The 18,975-nt window shown below is 43.2% G+C and overlaps 1 long non-coding RNA gene across 1 annotated transcript; it reads right to left on the bottom strand.

The window, feature by feature from the left end:
- Positions 1-1,486: 1,486 nt before the first annotated feature.
- On the bottom strand, positions 1,487-4,038 carry LOC142471620 (uncharacterized). Its single transcript, XR_012789536.1, has 4 exons — positions 3,900-4,038; positions 3,462-3,550; positions 3,310-3,354; positions 1,487-1,627 (listed from the first exon to the last, which is right to left on the bottom strand). It is a non-coding gene; the product is annotated as an uncharacterized LOC142471620 (long non-coding RNA).
- Positions 4,039-18,975: the final 14,937 nt, after the last annotated feature.

The raw sequence follows: 18,975 nt of genomic DNA, 5'->3' as shown, positions 1-18,975 counted from the left end.
GTAAGCTGCTTTATGCAGGTGTGTATTCATTTGATAAATAAGTAAAGAGTAAGTTTTATTTGTTTGTTCATGTAAATGACAATTGTCGATATTATCAAAATCCAAAAATAGCTTAAGATCTTGTACTAGGTTTGTGGTTTCCGTAAGTGTCTCTCTTTTTACCACATATTTAGAACAGGAAAATATAAATTGTGAAAGCATTTTCTTGACGGTGTGTCTGTAAGGTATTTTAAGTGATGTACGGTACTCATGTCAATATAGGATAAACAGTCACATTTGAGAATTCAGGAACGCACGCACACACACACACACGAACACAAAAAGTATTTGCACAAAGAATCTGTATTGGTGATGTATTAAAAAGTACATATTCGTGAATACAATTTACAGATAGTAAATAAAAGTAAAAACTAAATTGAATGAATCAAATGTTTGAGTGTTTTGTGCAGTTATTTTTCACCTACAATATATTGGTTGCAGGTATAGTGGACTGTGATACAGTTTAATGGATCAAAATATCAGTTCACCATAAATGAAATTTTATAGTCCTTTCAAAACCTCACAGGTCTTTTCTTTAAATGTGTGCAGAAAATCCCATGAGGTCTTGAAAGCTCTATGCACTATAATTTCCCCTATGAGTATTAAAAAAAAACTCCCTTTTAAAGGTATCACAACCTACAACAAATCTACACTATTAAGACAAATATAGCTACTTGAACATTGAACTTCAACATTGGAGACAGTTGCAAATGGTAAAATGCTGCTTGGGGAATTGCAGTGTTTACACTATTTTTTACCATCAGTGCTTCTCTAAGGTTTGCCAATGCAAAAAAATATATATGTTTTGCCCCATGCATTTTTTTAAATAACACAAAATGCTATTTTTGTGTAAACTAAAAACACAAATCGAACTCACTTTATTTACATATACTGTAATGCAGGATTGTTTCTATATATATTTTTGAAGTAACCTTGAGCATTGCCTCTAAGTCTGTGTCCCCAGTACGTTCTACAGTGCACGCGCGAACAAGTACGGCCCCCCAATGAGGCTGGGCCCACTACGTACCTTTGCGCGCATTTGGCAGCCGCGCTCTATGACCAGTTTTTGAAAGACATCAAAATTGTATTGACAACTTGTGACGGAGGGGTGGCCACGCCCCTGCCGGCGGTTCAGCCAATGAGGGCGAACCAGCCACGTGAGGTCATGGCCACGCCCCTGAAGAGACCCCTGCTACGACCCCCACCCCCTGTCGCAATCTCCTGCATATGCCACAATCTGCAGATTGCGTTGAAGCGCTGTGCATGCGCCGCCACCCCGCCGGACGCGTGTGCCACAGTGCAAACTGGGACTGCGGCCTAAGTATTAATCTCAATAAAAGTTTCTGTTTCCCTCTCCCTCCCCCCCCTCCCCTCCCTCCAACAAAATAACATATTTAATTTGGGCTCAGGAAAAGAACTGCTAACTACACATATATTTTCTTACCATGGCTGTAAGTACATCCTTTTTAATCTTTTTAATAAAATCTTGGACCTCTCCGGCAGCTTTTTCATCAGTATATGGGCGGAAGAGGTCTAGACTGTCCAGTTCCGCAATAAAGCATGTAATGGCCTCTCTTCTGCACCCAGGCTGAAACAAGCAGATACTGTCATGTGAGAAACACCTCAAATATATTCCTGATTCTCTAGTAACTAGTGAAATACAAACTGTAAATTACAATACAATAGTAAATGAAATTATTTCATACAAGTACAGATGCAGCAACGAGTATCCGAACACTTGCCTTTGAAAATCTGCGGCAATCTTCCAGTAATGCTGCAACATTTCTGCAAACAGACTAATGGCCCATCGGATTAACACAGTGTGGGTCCCTGGCAGTCTCATTCAGTTTGAATGGGACTGCCAGGGACCCCCACTGTGTTAATCCGATGGGTCATTAGTCTGTCTGCAGAAATGTCACAGAAATGTTGCAGTATTACTGGGGTATTGCCCCAGATATTCCCAGGCAAGTGTTTTTGATACTCGTGGCTGCATCAGTAATCTAACCATCACATCACTTTTTAGCCAAATATCCATAGACATGTTACACAATCATATAGGCTACAGAGCAAACAAAGGCAGACATTTGTATACAGTATATGCCTGTCTGGAGCGGTTTCCTTTCTAATCAGGAAAAAAAAAAGATCTAACAGGTTTTCTTTGCAGAAAATCTAACTGAAAACAGAGTGTGTGTTAGAGATTCTTAAACAGCATATCGGACTAAGACATCAGAGTTACACTGAATGGTAGATTGTCTAAAATTGTGAAAGATAAAATTACATTTTCAGTGAAATTCAGCAGTAACACTGCTCTAAGGTCACTAATTCACACAGATAGCTTTTTCCTCTCTCTGAAGTTTAGATTGTGACACTGATTCTGTATGTTGTACCCTTTTACTTGCCGTTGAAATGGAAACACTCTTTCTGACAATCATTGACCTACAAAACGTGGCATTTAAAGTATACAAGAATTTTTTAATGTATTCCCAAAAGACTATGGTAAATGTAAACGTTTTATAATAATTTTTTGCAGTGTTTGCTAGCTGGCGTGTTCACGCATATAAAGGAATGAAGGTTCTGCACAGTTACATGACCATATAATCTAAGCTGAGCACAAGGTTTTGCTAGAGCTACTACAAGGGAGGTCTGCACAGAAGTGACACATTTAAGGGGGCTCTTGCATGGTTTTGTAAATCTGCACAGCACAGAACAACGACCTAATAGACGTAGCCTAAAATTATCTGAAACATGTATGTACATTGGGTTACACATATCTCTGACTCCCCTGCTAGTGGCTGTACATGAAGTATACTTTTTATTTTAACATTGAAAAAAGAAAAAGGATACTCTGCAGTTAAAGACTCTAGACATTAGCAAGTATCTTCTTACCATTTGAGCCATGGAAGACTTTTATTATAGCCTAGGTCACTTGCTATTTTGGAGCCCATAAGCCTATGAAGGGTGTCTCCTTTAAGTAAATGCAGCTCAACCCCGTTATAAAGCGATCCGTTACAGCACGAATCTGCTTATAACGCGATGCAAGCGTGGCTCCCAATTTTCGTATGTATGAATACTTTACAACACGATTATTGGCATCTTAAATACTTTATTGTACAATGTATACAATTGTACATTATTTCTAACTCGATCTGCTTATAACGCGATGTGATTCTTTGGACCACCAAGCACAGTGTTATAAGGGGGTTGAGCTGTATGTAATTCAAAATCATAACAGCTTACAGTAGCATAAAGCATATAGCCATACAAACTTACTTGGATATCTTGTATTGCTGGTGTGTATAACTCTTTTGGGACATCCTGGAAGACAAAAACAAAACCTAGTTAGCCCAGTTGTGAAATACAGTATTCTTCACAATACAACCTGCCACCACTAGAAATCCTATGTTTAATATTTGTGTACTTACCCTGCTATAGTCTTGCAGTTTCCTCACGTTATCCAGCGCAGTTTGCAACAGTTCCAACTTCATGGGTTTGCTTGAAGAGGTTGGAGCACCTTGTGAAAAAACAAGCAGTGTTACTGCCATCCAACATAAGACTAGATCTTTGCACATTGCTGTTTGCCCCCAAGTCACCCTTCAGCTAATATTTGAATAATGATAAATGAGATCAGATGCAGTTCCCAAAGCATAAGAAGAATTTATATGCCTATTTGTGGAAATATTATTATGGGGGCGTAAAGAAAAAGTTTAAATATTACCCATCGTTTCAAGTGCTGTACCTGTGGGGCAACAAGTATTACTTTCTTTTCCCTCCTAGATGACTCTTTGGAATTTCTTGAAAGTGTCAGAAGCACTGAATGGATGTAGGTAAAATCCCTCTTTGTTAAAGTAACCCACACTCACTTTGAGCTGTTCAGCTTTTCTTTCACATGACGCTTTCTTTGTGAGACAGTATTTCCCCTTGTTCCATGGGCTTCATCCAGGCTTTCCGTAGCTACAATTGTGAGCAAAGCCGGCACAGTCACAGCATTCTGCGCTCCTGTTTTGCAATTTATAGCAAGTGTGTAACATATAGAATAGGGTCAAATACCTTTTTTTTTTTCTACCTTAACATACAGGTTAACTTCTAACATCTTTCTAAGAACTGCTTGTCACAGGAAGTATGTTAACTTCCTGTTAAAGGGTGGTTTTCCCTTCCCCTATAGACATGTTTTAACACTAAAGAAGCGCAGAGGAAAGGATCCCGAATGTTTCCCTGTTTGCAAGTGTAGCCCTCTTTCCCCCACTCTATGGGAGATGGTGTGTAGTGGTGCGTAATACCTGTTGGCTTGCAGGAGAGCTGAGGTTCCGCCGATGTTGGGGAAACAGGACAGGCTTTTGAGGTAATCGCATAGTTCCTTCTCTAGATGTCAGCGCCTCCGTCTTTCGCAGGCTCCAGGAGTGCTGGAGGCAGCCCCAGTGGAAGAACTCCCTCATACTCTCTCTGATAGACTGCAGACTCAGAGGCCAGAGTATAGCTGAACAGGAACATCATTTATTCAGCAACCAGCATACAATAGATATACACCAATTGCAGACTTCTCTCGGGACCCAGATCTCTGGTGGTCCCTGGGTCAGCTCTGAGGCTTGAGGCCTTTTCAGCTGCCCTTTACTTTTTCACAACCCCTTGATGGGGCTGCAGCTTATAGTCCCACCCCAGAGGGTGAGACGACACACACTCAATCAATTTAAGGTTGCAGCTTCCCTAGTACAGAGGGGAAGGTACAAGGTCTGAGCCAAGGTTTGGGCAGAACACAGACCCTGTTCCATCTCCACCATTGTTACTCAAGGAAGCTGCATGTGTGGGGAAAAACCAGGATTGAGCCTGACACTGCCTGCACTTACCAGGACTTGCATGCCAGGGAGGGTAGTCTGGTAGCCAGACCAGGCATGGCTACACAAGGAAGAGTGGTCAGATTAAAGAAGCATGCACAATCACTCAATATCAGACACAAAGCAAATATACACTAAGATGCTTCTTTTAAATTCTAGAAAATCTTGGTGATGTCAACTGAGTGCAGTCTTTCTATGGGGCTTATTCATTAAACTCTGATACAGTATATCCAATGCAAAGTTGTTTGAAAACGGCTGGTAGTTTGACGCAATAAAAATCTGGTGTTTTCGCTGTATTAATTAAGAATGGTCTATGTATGTAAAAGAGTGCATTTGCATTCAGTTTTTGCTCACGCTGTGGAGTTTAACAGGGAATTATAGAGGACTCATCCTGTAAGATCCTAACAGAATTCATTTTTCTTTTCTCAGGTATACACTGGGTGACTTGTTGCTGTCTTTGCTGTTAACATCTGCTGTACTAATCTGATTAGTAAACCCACAGCTAGCATAGGTATAAGAAATGCCAGATTACAAATAACATGCCTTATCAGTGCCTCTTACTGTATGTGCTAATTGAGCTGTCTGGGCAGAACTTAAGTGGGATCAAATTACTTCTTAGGCCTATATATTTAGAGATACACTGAAGAACCAGCCTGGCAGGGGCATGGAGTGTCCCATTTTTAAAGTGGACCATGTTAAAGTGGAGTTTAACAGGGACTTCAACAGAAGTGAACAAAGAAGTGGACTACTTTACACATACTGGTCCTGGATTCTGGAATTCAATGGCGCTGGAAAGGGGGACTTTTTCTATCAAAGACAAGGGTTGCCACCTACTACTGAAGACCAACCCGGAAAACGTTTTTTTTTAAATGTAGCACTTACCTTCACCGGCGTCTCCCGGCATCCTCTGGCATCCTCCGGATATCTCCCCCAGCAACTCCTATGAATATGGCTGCACGGCGTCAAATGGCACCATGTTGCCATGACAATGGGACACTACGTGACATCACAACGTCATGCGGCGTCAAGTGACCATGACAACGGGACGCCTTATGGCATCTACGCGTCACGTAATGTCATGTTGTCATAGCAATGTGGCGCCGCATAACGTTGTGATGTCACGTAGCTTCATGATGTCAGGGCGATGGGTGTCACGTGATGCTGTTATGTCACGTAGCATTCCCGTTGGCATGGCAACACGGCACCATTTGACTCGTGCAGACATATTGGCAGTAGTTGCAGGGGTAGATGCTGGGAGACGCCGCCGCCCGGAGATACGTGGCCAAAACCTGTAGTCTCCGGGTGAAACCCGAAGTGGTGGCAACTCTGTCAAAGACTCAAGACACAGAGCCTTTCACTCTGCAGCACCACCATTCATATATTGAATTTCTGAAATTTTGCACATTGCCCTTATCCTAACTCCATTTTCAGTGCCCAGCACTCTTGATACTCAACACTGCCATGCCTCCTCTGCTATTTATATTCACTCTAACCTCACTTCTTTGCAAAGTACACTTTTTTTCTTCAAGCCTTATGTCGCTAACTCTGTTCACATTTCCCCATATCTCCTTCATTCACTGCTTTCCTATCTGCGCCCTTTAACTCCACTCAGCTATACCCCATCCTCTAAAACACACCCCTACAAATCCTCCTCCCACATCTGCTTTCTTGCTTTACTTCTCCTTGCTTCAAGGGATACTTCTCCTTGTCCCTGCCTTACTTCTACATACTCTCGTCCTCCCCTCTTACATGTAACTTCACCTCCTTGTGGGGTAAACCACTCTAACCTCATCCCCATCCCCTATCAACCTCCCACCTCTCTCCCTTTTTCCTGTGGCCTTTGGAATGCACACTCCCTTTCTAACAAATGTATCTCTGTACATGACTTTTTTTTCTATTTCTTTTTCTATCACTCTGCTCTTTGCTATAACTGAGACTTGGCTCACTCAGTCTGACTCTGCATTAGGATTAGGAGCTGCCCTCTCTAATGGTGGCCTTTATTTCTTTCACACTCCCCGTCGTAATGGCAGGGGTAGAGGCGTGGGGCTCCTCCTCTCCTCAATCTGCCGTTACCAACCCCTTCCTATTCCTCTCTCTCTTTCTTTTCTATCCTTGGATGCTCCCACTGTTCAGCTTTTTTCTTCTCTCCCTGTCCCCGTGGCGGTCATCTATCGCCTACTTCTACGCATCCCCCTTCTGTCTTTCACACTTTTAATCCTGGCTCTCCTTTCTCTCCTCAGACTCCCCTGTTCTTCTCCTTGGGGACTTCCATTGCCATATTGATGACCCCTCTCTCCCTTGGGCAGTCCGCTTTCTCTCTCTAACCTCTTCTTTAGGCCTTCAACAGTGGCCTGCAGCCAGCACCCACAAAGATAGTGTAGACGGGTCCCCCTTTCCCTCCTTACCTCCATTGCGGGAGCTGAGAAGGGGGAGGCTACAGTGGCATTGCGGTGAATGCGGCTACCCCCTGAGGGGCGTGTGCCGCCATGTTAGAATTGGCCGTACCTGCGCAGAAGCCACTCGTGCATGTGCAGATAGGTTCAGAGGTATTGCGGCAATCTTAGAAATGTGCGTATGTGCAGTACCCTTGCAGTAGTGGCGGTCATCTCACACTGGGCTCTGCAATGGAACTACATTTCCCAGAATGCTCTAGGAGCATAGTCACGAGGCGCAGCCTAGCCAATAGGACTCCCCGGATCTCCTGAGGAGAGAATTTATACTTTTGGCGCGCTTCGGCCACTCGCTGGCAGTTGGAGCCAGGACACAGAAGGGGAAGGTAGTGTCTGGGTGCCAGTGGTTCCTGGACTTGGCCCAGATTGCCCCTTAGGTCAAAGATAGGCCCCACTCACATTTAGGTTGTGGCTGCCTCAGCGAAAGGCCCCCAGATAGGCACATTTCCCCAGTAAGGAGAAGCTTGTGGGGAGCGCAGGTTTCACCATATATATAAGGAAGAAAATGTAAAATAGTGCAGTATGTCTAAACAAACACAGCAATTTAAACAGGAATCATTATTTGGGACTCACATTCTCCCAGTGGTAATACAGCATTGAATAGCAAATAGAGCAGTAAGAAGACTCAGCAATGTGCAGGGGGATCTTGCTTGTATACACTCCCTGATGTCAGCAGGACAAACCCTCAACAGAATGAAAAAAAGGACAACTCTAGTGCAACATTGTATGTTCACTGATGATATATTGAAAAAGGCAATTGTTATTGCACTTACATGAGCAACAAGTGCTTAGACACGTAACAATTGATGCGCAGCATAGGTGTACAACATCCACCCCTCTCCCGAGGTCGCGTCGCGTCACTTCCGGTTCGGCCCGTCGCGTCACTTCCGGTTTTCGTGATCGAACACAGAATGGATTCACACGGGTTCTGGGGCATTCGGGGCACACTTCTGAACTGCTGCTGGTTCACTCAACGCGTTTTGCTGGCGTGGCAGCTTCGTCAGGAGTCCCCCTGCACATTGCTGAGTCTTCTTACTGCTCTATTTGCTATTCAATGCTGTATTACCACTGGGAGAATGTGAGTCCCAAATCATGATTCCTGTTTAAATTGCTGTGTTTGTTTAGACATACTGCACTATTTTACATTTTCTTCCTTATATATATGGTGAAACCTGCGCTCCCCACAAGCTTCTCCTTACCATTCAAGACGGGAGAAATTGGATCTTCTCCCAAGAGGGTTGAGCAGCGAAGTTTGCCATTCTTTTTATATTTGAGCACTTTTTATATTTGAGCACTATATTTGAGCACTTTATATTATTGATATTTATCACATTATTATATTTATATGTTTCACCTTCATTAGTAGCGCCTCACATTTTTTCGTTTTACACATTTCCCCAGTAGCCTGATAGTGATAGACATCAGCGACAGGACGCAGCGCGGTGACTCACGGCCTGTAGCCTGGGACCAGACCACCTACATATAGACTCTTAAAGGTGAGACCTTCCAATGGGAGTTCACCCCACGCAGAGGCGGACGACAACATCGCTGGATCAGCGGATCCCTGTTTATTGTTCGGTAGTCCACGGGTGCTGGAGCGCCTGGGCAGGTACTACACCAAGTGCACCATCGGTTCACGGGATAGCACTATTCCATACACTTTTGGCTGGGCCCGGACATTGTGGGAAAAGGACATCAGGGATATTGATGCCAATCACCCTATGTATTTTAGGGGCACTCAATTGGTGTATTGGTGTTGTGTGTGGGCTATATACTGTTGGGTGCAGATTGCATATTGTTGTTCAGTAAAACCCGTTATTATATACCTGTGTGTGTATTTACTATTTGGTTCCTGTGAGGGGCTTATCCCGCTACGCTGGCATCCCTCCCAGGTGGAGGCGCTGCATCGAGGCGACCAAGCGACACCCCAGGCTCCAAGAGGCGGAGGCTCAGGCTTTCTGGTAGCCAAACAGGTAACAGCAGTACTTGTGGTTCCTTTAGTTACGGAGAAAAGGGGCTACAACGGTAACTACCTAGACCTGATTTTCACTAAAAACTTTTCTCTCTCTGACTTCTCCATTTCCCCCTTTTCTCTCTCTGACCAGCTTATCTCATTTTCTTTTTTTCTCACTTCTCCCCTTCTCCGCCTTCATCTACCCCTCGCTTCTGCAGAAACCTGCGTCCCATTAACCTCCCACCTCTTGACTCCACTTTGCGCTCCTCCGTTTCCTTTCTAAGCCCCGCTACAGACTAACAATCTCGTCAGAAACTACAACTCTGCCCTATCCTCCTCTCTAAATCTACATGCACCTCTTCCGCTCTCACCCTCCTAGCTCCAGGCCCTGGTTAAACTGCAACACACGCACGCTCCGCTCCTGCACTCGTTCCTCTGAACGCCTCTGGAGGAAATCTCATACTCTCACAGACTTCCTTGACTACAAATGTATCCTATCCTGTTTCAATTCTGCCCTCTCTCACGGTAAAAAAAACCCCTACTTTTCGGCACTAATCAACACTCACAAGTCTAACTAATGCAGACTCTTCTATGCCTTTGACTCTCTCCTCAGACCACCATCTGTTACTTGTCTTTCTTCCTCTATTTGGCCTCAGGACTTTGCTCACTAATTCAAGACAAAGGTGAATTCTATTCGGCAAGACATCCCCTCTGCATCCCTCTCACATTCTACACCTCTTCAAAACTTTCCTCTGGCTTTCCTCGACTCCTTTTCCTGTGTCACACAAGCTAATGTGTCGCTGCTGATCTCCTCTTCTCCCTCTACCACCCCACCTGCCCTCTTGACCCTATTCCCTCCCATCTCCTCAAAACTCTTGCTCCCAATTCTTGCACACATTTTACACTCCTCCCTCTACTCAGGTACCTTTCCTGCTTCCTTCAAGCATGCTACAGTTATACCCTTACTCAAAAAACCCACGCTTGAACTTGCCTATCGCTCTAATTATTGCTCAGTCTCCCTCCTGCCTTTTGCCTCTAAACTCCTTGAACACCTTGTGTTCTCTCGGTTGCTCCATTTTCTCACCACCTACTCTCTTCTATACCCTCTACAATCTAGCTTCCTAGAAAACAGCCCTCACCAAAATAACTAATGACCTCCATGCTGCAAAATACAAAGGTCATTAGCACTTTGCTCATATTACTTGGCCTCCCTGCAGCCTTTGATACTGTGGACAACCTTCTTCTACTTCACATTCTCCATACTCATGGTATCCGTGACAGAGCTCTGTCCTGGATTTCCTCTTACCTCTCCCATTGTACTTTTACTTTCTCATTTGCAAACACCTCTTCCTCCTCTTTCGATCTCTCTGTTGGGGTATCCCAGGGCTTTGCCTGGGACCTCTTCTGTTTTCTCTTCACACACTCTTTCTTATCCTTATCACATCTCTAGGTTTCAAATATCACCTCTATGCTGATAATACAAAAATTTACCTTTCAACCCCTGACCTTACACATGCTGTACAGACCAAGTCTCTGAATGTCTGCTACAGTACTGTACATGCCCACTTGGCAGTTATGCCAGTGTCTGGCATTGCAAAGTTATTCAATTATATTTTTTTTATTGGGATTTGGGTGGGACGGCCAGCTATAATTACAGGTGAATGGAGGAATACTGCAGTCAAGCATTTATGACCAAAATCAGTTCTTGCCGTATTCATTAAGCCCTTACAACATGCCTAAACAATGTAAAAAAAAAACTTTCCAAACAATATGTATGTATGTATGTATATCTCTATTTATATAACACCATTTATGTACATAGCGCTTCAAAGCAGTAATACACGTGATAAAATACTATAACACATAGTGGGAATAAGTGCTTCAGACATGACAGTAACAATAGGAAAGGGAGTCTCTTCCCCGAAGAGCTTACAATCTTAGTGGTAATTAGAGAGAACTTAGAGACAGTAGGAGGGTGTTCTGGTAAGTGCTTCTGCAAGGGGTCAGTGCATATGAGATATATAGTATCAACCAGCGGAGCTACCCATATTAAAGAGGTGTGATTTTAGATTGGTCTTAAAGGTGGAGAGAGAGGGTGCCAGTCAGATATTGAGGGGAAGGACATTCCAAAGGTGTGGGGCGGTAAGTGAGAGGTTTTAGGTGGGAGAGGGCTCTAGATACAAAAAGGGGTAGACAGAAGACATCCTTGAGCAGAACGCGAGAGTCGGGCAGGTGTATAGTAAGAAACTAGGATTGAGATGTAAGGAAGAGCAGAAGAGTGTATAGCCTTAAAAAAAAAGAGGAGAATTTTGTAAGTAACATGGAATTTAATAGGAAGACAGGAGAGGGATTTCAGCAGGAGAGACGCTGAGACAGATTTGCTGTAGGAGAGGGTAAAGTGATTCTAGCAGCAGCATTAAGGATAGATTGTAGGGAAGACAGGAGAGAGGCAGGAAGGCTGGACAGTAGAAGGTTACAATAGTCGAGACAGGAGAGAATGAGGGCCCGCATTAATGTTTTAGCAGGTGGGGTTACAGAGGAAAGTGCATATCTTTGCAATGTTACAGAGGCAAAAACTACATTGTGAATGTGAGAGGAGAATATGAGGGAGGAGAAGAGTGTGACCCCTAGGAAGCGTGCTTGTGATACTGGGTATATACTGTAATAGTACTGCCAACAGTAATGTAGAAGGGGCAGTAGGGCCAGGCTTGGGAGGAAGTTTGAGGAGCTTCGTCTTGGACATGATAAGTTTGAGTCAGCGGAGGGCAATCCAGGTTGATATACAGTGGCGGCCGCCTTTAGTCTCCTGCGGCCGCCACCGTGGGATTTTTAAAAACGCGGCGGCACGCAACTTTTTTTCTTCAGGTTTCCCGTGCCGCGGGCGCTTTCAATGATAAGCGCCATTAGCGCTTATCTGATGATGCGCCGCCGCACAGGAAACTCCACGAGAAACGGAGAAAATCCCCGCATTTATCCGGGTAAGTAGGAGGATAGGAGGGGCCGCAGCAGTATACCCATAACACGCAAAATCCAAACAGAGCCAATACCCCAAAAACTATAACCCAAATATGCACCAGCTGGAAAGGTCATCTTGCCGCTGTGACAATTATAATAACCATATGTAACAGGAACTTAATCCTGTCTAAATTAGGCTGCAATGGAAAGCCTCTAGTGGTCTGAGGACTCCAGCAGGGAGCTGGTTAATTGCAGCTAGACAATTAACCAGCTCCATCTGATTAATCAGACAGGGGTAAAAAAACTCCTACTGGGAATAGACCCAGAGACTCTTAAGCACACAGGCGTGACTGTGTGCTTATATCAAGACACCAGAGGACCAGACCTAATTTCCTGGACACAGAGGACACAGGAACCCGCCTGAGGCTGGCCCCTCAACAGACACCAACCAGACTCAGAGACTGCCACAAAGAGCCCTGCTTACAGGTACCTCTTTAGACTTTAGGGTGATAGGTTAATAAGGGGCTTTCCCCCCCCCCCCCAGCCTTACAGATAGGGACTGGGGAAGCGAGTCAGCCCTTACACAGGGAAAGGTGTTTTTTCTTTGTACATATGTGTAAATTGCCTTAAACTGTTGTTTAAAGTGACAGGCTGAATAAAGCCATGGTTTAATTTCCCCCAAATTGGTCTACCTGCGTGTACCTCTTCACGTTTCTTTTACACCATGTAAGCATATTCATGAACATTAATGCTTTTACCCACTTGCATACATCAATATCACTTTAATATATACTTCTCTCCCCCCCCCCCTTTCTTTTTAAGCATATAAATCACTACCCATCCATTTAACAAAAAAGAGGCGAGTGGGAACCTAGTTCACACATCCCTAACTTACCATTAAACCCTGCCCCTAAATTCAAAATTGTCACGTAACGGTATTGACCAGACGCTTCGGGATCGTATGCACTAGGCAGGACACAAGAGGTTAATAAATGTAATAGTTTATTAAGCACAAGTACTTTAACAGCAGCAACTAACACAATTCACAAACGGTACAGGATATATGGGGAATAGTACATTCAAAACGGCCCTTACTCGCTAGTGCAAAATAAGTAGAGGTCAAACGAGACCGCTTAGAGCATTTCCATTGGTCACAGAATGGTAGAGTTTGAGGTGGCATACTATCTAGCCAGCGGAGACCGCAGTCCTTAGGTTCAACGCCAGCGGTTTCCCCCCGTATTAACCTCCTCCTTTCTCCTGATCTGGCGACACCACTACTTATTGTAAGTTATATTTTAGTTCTAGTTTCACTGAGATATCAGTGTATTTGTTGATTTTTGTACTTTCATTTTTCACTTGTATTTGTATATTTTTCACTTGCTGTTATGGTCCACTACTGCATGGAATTTTTACATTGAATATAAATATACCTTTTATAAACTGACCCCAGTGCTTTGTCTGCTATTTTCTTATTGTCTTCCTGAGCGATTTGGTTTGCTGAACATTGCTCTGTAATGCTTTCCTGTCATCTCTTGTAGTTATGTGGTTTATGACGTGTTTAGAACCTTTCACTATTTAATTTCCGAATGTCTCCAAAGAGCATACATCTGCAAGGTTGATATCTGAAGAGCTGCAGAGCAGTCGCCTGTTGCATTTTGTGCGGAGGTAACTCTGTACTTTTCTTTGAACAAGCTTTATATTCCAAGGAATAAACCATCTGCAACTGGCAAATTTGACCATTTCTACCCTTTTACCCACCGATTTACAGCCCAGCATCCTATTGTTTTCTGACTGTATCAAGAATCAAGAGTTAAAATGTTATTTCATTTCCATGATCTTCAATGAGAAGGTTAAAGTTATGTGTCTCAATGCAGCAATCCCCCTACTCGATTTTTTTTCTTTCTTACACTGTCAGCCGATGAGTTTCCCTAAGCTAAACTGCACTGTTTTTTTATTTGGGGACACCCTGGTTCCCGAGATATTTACATTTTTATATGCTGTTGATTCTGGTCCCTTTTTGGAAATTGATATGGCTGCCATCCAAGACTCATTCCCAAGGGCCAATAGGAAGCTGGAATGTCATTATAGCATGACATCACAGCTTCCTATTGGATGACTCCGGTAGCCATCCTTGATTTTAGTTTAATTTTAGCGACACCATAAAATATAAATATCTCAGGAACCGATTTCTATTTTTTTTTTTTTTTTAAATTACAAAAATGAGGAGGGTTTGATCCTTTCATTAAACTTAACAGGAAAGTATTTCTTGAAGAACTTAATCACGGTTCATTTCCTCCCATATAATGTTTACTCAATACTATAACTTTGAGTCATTCCTCTCACTCTGACAATAGCTGAGAAATTACAGGTACATTTTAACCCTGAGTGACCCTGAAGGATAATTGATCATTTCCTTACTTGTAATGCTTAAATGTTAATCATAATGCTACTTTACTGCTGGGGAAATTCCTTTTATTGTCAATTATGAGAAATTGATGTCAACTGATCACAATTATTGAGTTTGAATAAAACACAGTTAGACAGTGAAAATAGTTGTGAATCGTGGAAAGAAAGGGTGCTGTTTTACTACAAGGAGTCTAAAATATCTCATCACATTTTCAAAGAGCTCAAAGATTGTTCTCATAAGACGTCAATTAAAATATAATTGAGGTGTAGCCTTAGCTACAAACATAAGTACAGCAGATGATTTTCTTGTTAAAACCTTATTGTCACAGGAAACGTAGAAGAAAACTATGCTACAGTTTAAATCTACATTTCCAAAGTTTTTCTTGCTTCTGAGACCCAGAACATTTGGACAGTTTTTTTTCCCCTTTGGAAAGTTCTGAGTAGGTGCAAGCACCGAAAAATCCTGTAATTGGATACACCTAACAGATATATAATTAGATGGACTAAAAAAATACCTTTTAATAATAAGCTTTCAAATAAATGGAGACTAGAAGGTAGTCCTTAGAGTACTCTGATTGCTAGAGAGCATACAGAAAACGTACAGTACATACAGTACATAGACACAATATGTGCAATAAGAACCTACTGCTAAAGTGAAAAAAGTTTAAAAAAATTAAGATTATAAAATCTGAGCAGCCTCAGGTGGGTAGGAGTCTTCAGGTTGCAATGACCTCTATTGTGCTGAGTTATTATGGCAAACGAGCTGGATGTATATATGCCCAGAGTGGTGTATAGTAAGATCCTATTTATCATTATAATTAAAGTAGTAACTTAACTGAAATCCCTGACGAAGCCTTTTGGTGAAACGCGTAGGAGGAGGAGCAAATAGAGTGTTTGCTGGCTAAACAGTGCGTCTGAAGGAAGCGGCTAATACCACTTGCCGCGCTGTCTGTGTGGTCACTGTACCATCAGGAGGTGGAGCGCTGAAAGACGGAGCCCAGAGACTACCGGGAAGGGTCTGTGCGTCACAGCCGGAAGTGACATCAGACCCGGACACCCAGAGGGCTGCGTGGTATCGCGAGTTACAGCACATCCATGCTGTGTGCACCGGAGCGGTTTCCGTGATCTGAGGGACAGCAGGACCGCCAAGGATCTGCAGTATTCAAAGGGTGAGCTTTTCCAATACTGTCTCAACCCTGGGGTACCCCTCTTCACCAATACCTGCCCGGGCAGTGCACTATCTAAAGGACCAAGACTGTCTATCGGGTAACTCCCGTTTTCAATCCCCTGGAGACTGATTAACTGGTACCGCATATCCATTCCATCAGCACTACTTTTAAATTACCATTTATGTATTGATTTCACATTGTTGTCCTAGAGGGGTTTTTGTCCTGGGACTAGTTTATTTAATAAAGAATTTTAGTTTAATCACAACCCCCACTGTCTGCGCTTCTCACTTTTTTCTTTCTTGTAGTAACTTAGAGCTTCCTGTGATAGTAGCCATTGCAACCTGAGAACTGAGAACTCATACCCAACTGAGGCTGCTCAGATTTTATCATCTTAATCTACTTAATTTTTTTTCACTTTAGCGATAAATTCTTGTTGCACATTTGTCATTGGCTCAGACATTTCTTATAGTATTCTGAGTTTCATTCATGAAACTCGGCAGCCAATCATCACGTGGAATCTTTCTCAGCAGCCAATCAGAGCCAAGACGGTATGAAAAGCCGGGTCAGCGGGAAATATGAAATTGCCAAGGGACATGCGCGAGTTTGCCACCTCCATCCCTGGCTATCTCAATGCCACCCACTGGGTCAGGCTCCACTAGGTCTGGCAGAACAAATCTTGGCCCCTGACGCCTGCCATTGTTCCCCAGACCTGGGTACTTGAGCCCTTCCCTGTTACCCAAATGGCTTTCACACCTGGCATCTCTGACTACTTTGAACTCCGATGTCCAGCAGACTTACTGGCACCTATGGGTTATCCCTGGCAGTCTGTTTGAACATCGTCTCCGCAAGTCCCAGCTAATTACAGTACACAACAGTACATTACAGTATTAATAAAATATACTTTAATACATCCTAAGTCTCTGGGTATGGGGAATAGAATAGAACGATGTGCTTTTATTTCTATCAGCCTTTATTTCCCACACATTAGCTTTTGGACTTAGCCTGATCTCTGAGAGTCTCCCCACACCCTTATCTATGGTTGGGGCACCTCACACACCGAATACAGGTTCTGGGCTACCTGGGCACTAACTGGGGTATCCCCCTTAACCTAGGGATCGACTCAGGATCATTCCAGCTGGGGATCCCTCCCCTGTGGAGTCAGTGTGTGCATCCATTCCTGCAGAGAGCAGCGCAGAACGGCGTGGGATCACTGTGCGGTGTTGCGGAGTTCCAAGGATTTTCCTGATCAGGGAGGTAGTATATATTAAGTGCACAACACAGGGAAGCGCTATCCCTCACACTCACACTCTCTTTATTGTTGTGGACACTCAAGGGACAAGTGTCCAAGCACAGTATTATCAAAGGGACTGAGGGTGATGTGATGACGGACATGTGGGTGAGGGGATGGTATGCATTCAGGGTGATGCAAAGTTATTCATATGATGTATTGATGTTATGCCAAGAGAGTTTCATTGAAGTTCATGCTCAGTAAATACTGTTTATTCACATTGTGTGTATTTACTGTATGGTTGTTCTGGTGAGGGCACACTCCCACCACGTTGGGATCCCTCATCAGTGGAGGCGCTGCACCGAGTGTAAGTATATACCCCAGGTTCCCCGTGGCGGAAGCTCAGCCCTCCTGGTTGCCAAACAGGTACAGCACCACACTGATAAGTAGTCCGATACACCTACCCACCTCAATCTCACTTAGGGTGGAGGAAAGAGGGCTACATACATAAGACTATAGCTAGAGACATTGTGAAGTGTGAAAAGTTCATTCCTCTCCCCGTGTTGATAATAGATAAGAATGTGATATATGTGGCAACTGGCTATTCATTAGAAACGCAATCATGTCACCATCTTTACTCACGATTCACCGGCTGGAAACCGCAGGCAGATGGGGGAGGGAAGAGGGAGGGGAGAGCAGAAGCAGCCCCACCGCTCAGATACAAAGATAGCAGAGCCGGAACACTTGAGTCCATAATGCTTGTCTGTGTGTCTCTAGCGCAGCGTGCATCCAGGCATGTAACAGGCAACAAGGGTTATTCAAAAATAGAAAATCCGGAGCACAGCTAGAAAGAAGGTGTACCGGTGGGACAGAGGGCCAATATCAAAAATGTATTAAATTAAAAACATATAGACAAAAATCCTGACAGATTCTCTAACATGTTTCATGCACAGGACGCTTTATCAAAGAGGGTAATTTAAGTACACACAGTAACCACTCCCAACACTGTAGAAGGACAATTACCAATAAAAAGCCTCAATTGGCAAAAAAATAAAAAAAACTTTATTTATAACAAGAGCATCGACACAGAAATAATGACAATACACACTAATATATTAAAACAACTAAAAGGGTGATAGTAATACACCTAAGAGGAAATATGAATAGGTAAAAGAATTAGGTAGTTTAATCCTCAAAGTGAATCCTCGGTCGTCCTGTCTGTATTATGAGACACCTGGAGTAAATATACAATTTGAACAAAATAGTCCCATGTATGGATAACTGATAGTAAGTTACCGAATGTATCTAAAGGTGACGTCAAAATAACATCTTGTTACCAATGCACACCACCATAATGTCAATATTACACAAGTAGTGAAGTGGTTAATAGAGCACAACTATCACATGAGTAACCCAGGTCAATCAATACATCAAAATAGGGCACAATCCCTGTTTCAGGTTCAGAAACCGCAAAATGCCGTATGTACCCATAGTAAATTCATAGCATTCAAAGGGATAGCATTAGGTAATGAACCCAGCCCCATACATACAACCTATAGTCATATAGGAATACAGCCTATGGTAATTACCACATAATCCCAATCAAAACCACAGTCGAATCGCTGTGGGGACTGATTGCAAGCAATGTGCAACACTGAGTAGCTGGAGATTAAATAAACCGTTAACCGCTATATACTAAATGATCTATTGATCTAAATGGGGTATATGCACAGCATAATACTCGTGTAGTTGGTAGGTGTCAGGATTGCATGTGCCCTATATGTTAGGTCAAACTCATATGTTAGGTCAAACTACACAAACTGCACATCTCAACACTTAACTATTGCTGTGATGCCACCTTTATTTTTTATATTTGCTGCAACCTCACTAATTTTCAAATTATGCACTTCCTTCCACCAGTCTCCTTATGTCTCTAACTCTATTC

Source organism: Ascaphus truei, chromosome 1 (assembly GCF_040206685.1).
Source record: "Ascaphus truei isolate aAscTru1 chromosome 1, aAscTru1.hap1, whole genome shotgun sequence".
Lineage (NCBI taxonomy): Eukaryota > Metazoa > Chordata > Amphibia > Anura > Ascaphidae > Ascaphus > Ascaphus truei.
The sequence above is the reverse complement of the archived record's forward strand: the minus strand, read 5'-3'. Positions and strand labels throughout refer to the sequence as shown.